Source organism: Phascolarctos cinereus, unplaced genomic scaffold (assembly GCF_003287225.1).
Source record: "Phascolarctos cinereus isolate Bilbo 61053 unplaced genomic scaffold, phaCin_HiC Scaffold_8;HRSCAF=390, whole genome shotgun sequence".
In the NCBI taxonomy this organism is placed as follows: domain Eukaryota; kingdom Metazoa; phylum Chordata; class Mammalia; order Diprotodontia; family Phascolarctidae; genus Phascolarctos; species Phascolarctos cinereus.
In genome coordinates, this window is record NW_027556291.1 from 28,708,920 (window position 1) to 28,718,099 (window position 9,180).

A 9,180-nucleotide genomic window follows, 5' to 3' on the forward strand; every position below is an offset into this window, starting at 1 on the left:
CACAGGCAATAAATGCCAGAACTAGAATTTGGCTCCAGATCCCCTGCCTGAAAGTCCAGTCCTCTTTTCACTTGGCCACACGGTCTCTCCTATTAAGTAGTTAGATGGATGAGAGGCATGGAATAAGCATTGAGACAGTGCCTACTATGTACCCTTTTACAAATAGCTCATTTAATTCATTGGTTAGCTAGCCAGCTATCTCTGCCTTCCTCCTGTACAGAGGGCTATCTGGGGAGTGCTAGAGCCCGAGCAGCCCAAGATGACTTTGAAAAATTAGACAGGTGGATCTAACTGGGAGGGAGCCTCATTGGGCAGCTCCTGTCCTCTTCCCCTTCTACTTTTGAAGTCAAGGTGAAGAAAATTTGGAGATCATCTCTTTCCCAAGCATTCTGATGGGCAAGGGAGGCAGCTCACAAGATTGAATTCCAACAAACTGAAATTAGTATCCAGGATGTACAAGCTGATCATATTCACAGATGGTATGAAGCTGAGAGGGAAAGCAAACAGAGAGGCAGCATGATGAAGGAAAAAGAACACTAACGCTACTTGGCACCTGGCTCTGCCCCAGGTAACCTTGGGCCAAAGGCCAACTTTGTGACTACCTGTGTGACCTTGGGCAAGTCACCTCAATTCTCTGTGTCTTGGCTTCCTCATATCTAAAATGGAGCACTGAACTAGATGATTTGAAGGTCCCTCCTAGATCTAAATCTATGATCATATGATCAGGCCTCAGTTTCCCCACCTGTAAAATGAGGTTGAACTGGATGATCACTAAGTTTCCTTCCCTTGCACTTCTACTATTTTATGGTTCTGTGACTTTTATGGCACATCAAAGAATTGGGATTCAAAAAAATCTTAGACTGATGACTAAGGAAGTTGGATAGCAATAAATATCGAGTTCTCCAGTAATGTCATCCTCCTATGGTGGTGTGGAGGTAATTCTGGCCTCCCCAAGGCAATGCCAGCAGAGCGTGCCCAGTGATGGACTGCATGGTGGAGTAAAGAGCTAACACCCCCAAGCAGGCCACAGATAAATGTGGGGGCCATAACCACTTGTGGGGACAGTCTATGAAGTCATAGAGGAGTTGCAATTTATGCCAGTAGAAGGAATACCCACAATAACCAAAGTATACATGCCTGATGTATTGGAATAAATGAAAAATTCTTTACTTGGGCTAAGAAAAAAATGCCTCAGCACAAGATGGAAGAAATGGGGTGCGAAGCAGGCGACGGGGAGAAAGAGGTTTTAGGGGCCTGCAAACTCAGGAGCAAGTCAGACATGTGGCATGTGGCATCAAGGACAGCTAAGGTGATGCTGGGGGGGCATCAACAGAAGAGAGCCAAAGTAAGATGGGTAGTAAACACCCCCCCCCCCGCTGTTCTCTGCCCTGCTCCAGCCTCAGCTGCAGGAGCACTGCGTCCAATTCTGGGCATTATGCTTCATAAGGGACACCAACAAGGTAGCACATTTCATGGCATGGTAACCAGAATGGTGAAAGGCTGCCGCTGCCTCATGCTATGTGAGTAGCAGTTGAATGAACTGGCTCTATTCAGCCTAGAGAAGAAAAAAACTAGGGTGGGGAGTAGGAGAGAATGACCCACAGTCCTCCAATATTTCCAGGGTTGTCCTGTAGAATCCTTATTTATGTTTTGCTTAAGTCTAGTAGAAAGGGAATATGGTAGAGACAGTGAGCTGGCTTTGAACCAGGAAAACCTGGTTTCAAGTCCTGCCCCTGTCACACACTGGCTGTGTGACCCTGGGAAAATTACTTAACCTCTCAGTGCTCTAGGTAACTAACACTGTAAGTTGCAGAGGTGGCACTGAACTGCACTGGTGGAGGGAGTTTCCTCACCCAAGAGTTCTCTATGCCAATGAAATCACAGGTCTCTATCCTTAACCGTGGAAAGCTGAACTCAAAGCAAGAGGCAGAATCTAAGCAGCCCACTTGGGGAACGGTTACCCAGCGGCACCCAAAGCCTTACGGGGGAGATTAGATACCCACCTTTGGTGGAGGTTCCAGAAGGGATTCCTGGTCAGGCAGAGGCTGGGGCCAGATGTTTTTTGAGGGGCTGCCTGACGTGTAATATAGAATCACAGAATCCCGAAGCTGTTCAGATACGGGGCTCTGGATGTCCAGGTCATGGGGTCAGCCCCCTTACTTCCCAGGAAGCCTCCTCTCTGGGCTCAGTCTGGCAACTCATTCTAACCACTGCACTGATGGTAGCAAGGGGCACCAGCGCAGAATGTGTGAGAGGTTCAGGGCAAATCCAGTCCTACCCCCCAGGAAACAGAGCCCTCAAGCCCAAGTCCTCCTAATGATACCATTAGCAACATTACCCGGTGTCAGTTCAGAGAGGTGGGAGTTACTGTGCAATTTACCACAATGTAGGTTCAATCTTTGCCAGGATAATGGATTTCTAACACCTCCATTCCAGATGTGTGATATCCAATTGACGGGGAGTGGGTTGGGCTAATGGCTGTGTCAGTATACCGCACCAACCAGAGGGCTGAGGAAGGCAGGCGGAGACTGCTGGAGAGCTGTTGCTAGGGCAAATCGGGTGCTGAACTTTGGGGGGCCCTTGGATTACTGTGGGGGTTGGGATGTGATTAAGGGAAACAGTGGGGAATTATGGGAAGATGGTAGCGTGTTAGGAGCCACAGGAGTCCAGAATCCTGGCAAACACTCCAGGAAATTTCTAAAAATGCACCAGGAGGCACAAGGAGAAAGACAGCCAAAGAGAATCAGCTATAACTCATTAATCCCAAATAGGATTGTGCAAAAATCCTGATCAGAGTGGAGACAAGCCAGGCAAACAATGGGGAGGAAATAAGAATTTATCCCCCATCCCCCACCCCTAGCCCCTCAGGCTGGGTCTGGCCCTCTAGTGACTTCCGCATTTACAAATACACTTAGTGATCACAGAAACGGACTGTTACCTCAGGGAAAGTACTGTGGGTGATTTGGAGAGTGAGAGGGGTGGTGAGCTCCCAGTCACTTCCCCTCACCTGGGGTTCTTCCGTGTTATTTCTAGGGATAACCCTGGTTCCATTCTATTGAATTTGACCTACTTTTTGTCCTTGCCCCTAATGTTCAAGTAAAGGGACTTCAAGGAAAAGGGTCTAGTTATTTGAGCACATGGCCTGGGCTGGCTCTTGGGGACAAGTCTCCACAGCCTGCCCAAAGGACTCGATATACCCATCTTGCGTATCCATTTTCCAGGGGCTCCTCTCATTCTCTCTGCCTGTTTGAGGAGGCTGCTAGATGAGGCAGTGTCTACAGCACTAGACCTAAAATCAGGAAGACCCGAGTCCAAATTCAGTATGAGTATCACACACTAGCTGTGTGACCATAGGCAAATCACTGTCTGCCTCAGTTTCCTCAACCGTAAAATAAAGATAATAGCACCTAGCTTACAAGGCTGTTGTGAGGATCACCTGGCTCCTACTAAGTACTTTATGAATGCAAATTCCTCCCCCCTCTAAGCAAAGGATTCTTTTTTTTTTTTGGTCATAGCAAGGGACTTTTAAAAAGCCACTATGATGAAATTATCTGGGGATGAGGAAAGTGAGGCCATAGTGGCAGAGTTTAAACAGAAATAAGCAAACAATGGGGCAGCTAGATGGCCAATTCGATAGAGTACTGGCCCTGGATTCAGGAAGACCTGAGTTCAAATCTAGCCTCAGACACTTGACACTTACTAGGCGTGTGACCCTAGGCAAGTCACTTCACCCCATTAAAAAAAAAAAAGCAAACAAGACACAAGAATGTATCACAGTTCAGTTATTTGAGTAGGGGTGAGTAACCACCATGTCTCCCCCTAAATAAGGGCTAAGTCCTCACAAGAGAAGTTGAGTTCCTCGTAAGGAGGACTGTCTAGAAGTAACATGTTCTGGGACTAAGAAGCCATTAATGATGACCGATGTCTCATGGATTTCACCCTGGGCCATCTGGGAAACCTCTAAATCATATGAGTCTCTGGCCTCTGGCCTCTCATACAAGATGGCTACAGAGGTGCAGGTCCCTGAGGTGCTTGGGAAATCCTGGTCCTCAGCATAGCGTACGTATTTGCTTTTGTCCTCCTCTAAATAGGACAGCCACATAAAGAAGATTAGGGTGCCAAGGAACAGCAGTGCTGACCCCAAGAGGAACACCATGATTAGTGAAACATCTGGCTGTTCACCGGGCAGCCCAAAAAATTGCAGTATGTTCAAGTAGCATTTCCAGAACTCTGTTGATAAGTCGAAACCAGAGATATTCATGCTTCTAGTGAGATAGCTGGGAGGAAAAGGAGAGAAAGAGACAATGGAACTCACAAAAACTGCTCTTCTCTCCCTGCCCACTCTGTCAGCTTCGGGCAGCCAGGGATTCTCTAGAATGGGAGGCCTGCCTTGAGTCCTGTGGGACCCCATAGTGGGAAGTGCTGGGGAAGACTATCTAAGAAGCTGCAGGCTCATGACGTGAGGGCTTGGTGACTGAGGGGAAAAAAGCAGAAAACTCCCAAGGGAAGTAAAGGGCCTGGAGTCAGGTGGGTAGAAGTTACAGGATCATATCATTGATCTGTCTCTCAGCACTAAAACAGAGGGAGACCAACTCATGCCTCACTTCTTTTACCCCTTCAAGTTTTCCCACTTTCTAGGATCTAGGCCCACTCTTCTTAGCCCCAGGACTCCCCCTGCTTGCAAGGCCCACCATGCCATTAATTCTTTATCCTCAAACACTTCTTGGGCTTCTTCAAAATTTCAGTTTGACAGTCTCTTAAAGCAATTCTTCCAGGAACTCATGAGAGCACAGACTGTTTAGAAGTGAAACTATTCCTGGTCCAGAGAAACTCTGAAAGGTTGGAGACTAAAAAACCTCCAGAGCAAGAGGAGAGCATGGAGGCCAAGGTAGCAGCTGCCAACCACCCCTAGACAGGCCTCAGCACTTTCTGAAGAGACTCTTCTCCACTTGGCAGGAACTGGAGGAGTGAATCTGACTTCGAATAAGGGATCAATGCTGCCACCTACCAGGGCCATTCCTGAACTCAAGGGGGCTGACTTCAAAGAGGGGCAGCAGACATTCAAATATAAAGGCACTTACAATTTTAATCATCAGTAAGAAAAATGGAGAAACCTCTGGGGCATCTCCCATTAACACAGGGGTTCTTAACCAAGAGTTCATGAACTTTGGTTTGCTTTGGGTTTTTTAAATCTTTTTAAATTTTGTTTTGTTTTGTTTTTAGGCAATTGGGGTTAAGTGACTTGCCCAGGGTCACACAGCTAGTAAGTGTCAAGTGTTTGGTCTGAGCGGATTTGAACTCAGGTCCTCCTGACTTCAGGGCCAGTGCTCTATCCACTGTGCCACCTAGCTGCCCCTCATGAACTTTGTTTTGAAAAATATTTTGTTAACTGTATTTCCTTTGTAATCCTACACATTTCATTCTACGCATTTAAAATCATGATTCTGGGAAGTGTTGGCTTTATCAGACTGCCAAATGGCCCATGATGCAAAAAAGAAAAGTCAAGAACCTTTGCATTAACAAAAGCTTAGAGCAGGTTGTCTCTTTGGGAGCTTCTGGAAATAAAAGCAGAAACCATCCCATGAGACAGCCCACTTGGGGGACATGACATTACTCTCAGTGAGATCTGATGACTGGGTTATATTCCCTCCCGGGAACCCATCCATGTTGATATGTGGGATAGAGCGACCATGTCTGATATATGAGTATCTTCATGGGTGGCAGGGCCTAGGCTGGGGTGGAGCTCTCTGGAAGGCTACAAACAGGCGCTGAATAATATCTGCTTTCCTGTTGCCTTTACTCTCCCCTCCCCCAAAGGTTACCTGGTTCTGGTCAAGCCCTGGGTGAGGGTGAGAAGGAAAGGGGAGAGAAGTGCCTCTTCTTCTACTCAGTGGCAGAACTCCTAGCTCATCTGATTATTCATTCCATGCTTGGGTCCATGATCTATGGGGATGTCTTGGGTCACTTTTCTAGTCTTTGTCAGTGATAAACCTGCTTGCACATTATAGGCCTGTCCATGTTCCAGTACTTTGGAGAATCGGGAAGATGCTTTAAAAATAGCCTTTGCCTCCCCACCACCAACCCAAGCATCCTTTGCAATGCCCTTCACATCCCCAGGCCTTCATCTAGGAAATACTTACTTGCCACACTGCCTCTTCACTTAACTGTCATGGGCAAAAACAGCAGCTTTGTAATGACCATTTGTACCCAGAGCCCAGATGTTTGTCCCTTCCAGAGTACCCCCTCCATGCAGCCCCACCCTCAGAAGCCTGCTCAGAGGTGAAAAGTACTACTTGTCAACCACTGTCAACGTCCAATTTTTCCTTTCTCCTCCTCGTGTGGGCCTTCATACCAAAGCAGAGTGTAGTGGGAGGAGTGTTCCCCCCAAAGGCAGGCAGGCAGGCAGCCAGCCAGCCAGCCCTCCAGCCCTCCAGGCCTTTCCTCATGAATGGCAGGAAGCCAGCCTGCAGGTGGGAAAAGATAAGGATAGGAGAGAAGGAGAAAACCAACAAAATGTTGGTCCCCTCTTTTTCTGTTCCCCTTAGGGTTTCTGTCCTTCCTTTAGAAGGAAATGAATGACGTCTTTGACTTGAACAAGCATACTTTTAAGAACTGAGGAACAGAAAGGTGCCCTCACCAAGGCCTCTAGGCCAGAGCTGATTAGGAAGGGTCACCTTACATGAGACAGCTTTTCTTCTCACACTCCTCAGGACAACTCCTACTCGGTATAGCCAGGCAAGAGCCTCAAAAGCCCTGTCGTCAGAGGATGATTGTGCTGCTGGCTTGGGAGCCTGTTGGAGGAAGCAGATCAACAAATATGTGCCCATGTCCCATCTGCTTGGGAGGGCTCTGTGCTCCTTACTGTTTCCTTTGGGATCCAAAAAGACATAAAGCATAAATATCACCAGGAAATTTCAAATAACAAACCTGAGAGTCTAACTGCAATGACAGAGTCCTGGGGGAAGCAGAGCTCCCAACCGACCTCTGACATTGGTCATGGGCAGAGACTTAAGCCTCCATTTCTGTCACTGCAGAATGGAGATCATAATAAGCTATAGACCAAGGTTGCTGTGTAGATTAAATGAGATTTGTGTGTATAATAATATCCATTGTATTAATATATAATAAACACACAAATCTCATTTCAAATATATTAAATCTATTTCTCTCTATATAAATCACATATGTGTATATATATATATATATATATTATATACACATACACACATTTAAAATGCTTTTGCCAAAGAAAAGAAAGCAGAGCCAGAAGAATAATAAACAAAATGACTAAAAGAATATAAATCAAACCAACATCGAGAGGCAACAAAACTGCTCAGTCAATGTTAGTAATGTACCATTAAAATTAAAGGACATATCCCTCACTTTGGATTAACAATGAGGAATTGTTTGGGGGGAATATACATCATGGAAGGGGGTTGCCTTACTGCTTGTTGGGAACTGTCTGCTGTTTCATAACAAAATGTATCAATCAATTTAAAAAATAAAAGCAAAAAAAAAGCCTCATGAACCTTAAAAGTCTCTCTGTAAATGTCAGCTATTATTATATTATTACTTTCCATGTCCCTGCTGGGGAGCCAACCAGCCTTCGACTGTAAATGCATCGTCAATAGGAGGTTGCCATAGCAACGATGAGGCAGTGGAAAGATCTTATATGTCAGAATGCGGCTGAAGTCACACTTAGGTCACAGAGCACAGACTGCTGGAGCTGGAAAAGAGCCTAGGGAACATCTAGACTGACCTTCATTTTACACATGGGGAAACTGAGATCATGAGAGGTTAGGACCCTACGTAATCAGAAGGCTGAGCTTGAATTGAAAGGATCTGTTGTTCAAAATCCAATCTGTGTGGTTTAGTGTAAAGCACAACCTTCCTGGGCCTCAGTTTCCACACCCTAAAGTGAGGAGGCTCAATTCCATGACCTTGCCAACTCTCACTATCAATAGGGAAATGAGTCTCTATTTTAAGAGTATGATCTTAAGTTGACTTGTCTAAGGTCACATATGGCAAGTTAGTGGTCTCAACTTGCAAGCCAGGGTTCTTTCTTCTACGCCACCAATGCCGGTTAAAGGAATTTTTAACCCATGGGAGCAGAGGTAATGGCTGGAGAGTCAAGGCGGTCACAGGATCAGAGATCTGGACCTGGGACTCCAAAGGCCACAGAGAGTGGAACATTCTCACTTTACAGCTGAGGAAACTGAGACCCACAGAGGTTAAGTGATTTACCAGTGCTCTCACACACCTTAAGTAGCAGAGGTGACATTTGAACCCAGAGTCTCCGAGTTCAGAACCAGGATTGTGTTTCAGGAAGGCCACCAACAAAGCCCTTTAAGCCCTACCCCCACCTCTTTCCAAGGAAAGGAGGCATGAATTCAGTCCCAGCTCCGGATGCCCCCAACAGCACGTTACTCCTACCGCTTTTACTGCCATCCCTTAAAATGGACATTTGATCAGACTCTAAAAACCTTTTAGTTGCCGCAAATCTACCCTTCTCGTGCCCCCCTCCCTCACTGCCCAGCCTTAAGTCTTCCATTCCTCCCCCAGTCACCCTAAAGAATAACCAGCAGCCTTCCCACCCCTGGATCCCACACCCTCCCCCGCCTTTCCGGCCCTTCCCGCCCCTCACCTATTCCTTCCAGAGCTCCGCCCCATCCCAGGCCCCGCCCTCTCCTTACCTTCTCTTTCTCCTTGGAGGTGGGTGCTACACTCTCCAGCCTCTCCAGCCTCCCCAGCCTCCCCAGGAACTCCCCCGAAGCCTCTCCCAACAGTTTGCTTCCTTAGCTCCAGGGAGAATAGACGTTATACGTGGAAGCGCTAAGTTATTGGCTGCCTCGCCACAGCGCCAGCCAATCAGAAGGCGAGGGGGATACGACGCGCATAATCAACGCGCCTAGCCTTTGTGACTTCAGTTGCCGCGGGTGAGTTGTAGCCCCAGACTACCGCTACCTGTAGGTCAATAAACCATCTAATATAAGTATAAATAAATATTTAAATAAAAACCAAAATGAAGCATCCACTGTATGCCAGGCACAGTTCTAAGCACTGGGGGTACAGAAAGGAGCAAAAGACAGTGCCCTGCCCTCAAGGGGCTCACAATCTAATCTGGCACCTAAGGATGAGTGGGAGAGGTGATTCAAGAAGGGGGAAAATGGCCAGTGCCCC

At 46.9% G+C, this 9,180-nt stretch overlaps 1 protein-coding gene across 1 annotated transcript in view; it reads right to left on the minus strand.

Moving 5' to 3' along the window:
- Positions 1-8,813, minus strand: part of FATE1 (fetal and adult testis expressed 1) — a 61,694-nt gene extending 52,881 nt beyond the window's left edge. Inside the window, exon 1 of the mRNA XM_020975007.2 lies at positions 8,694-8,813. The gene's annotated coding sequence lies outside the window, so the exon portion shown is untranslated. The remainder of the gene's footprint in view (positions 1-8,693) is intronic.
- Between the last annotated feature and the right edge of the window lie 367 nt (positions 8,814-9,180).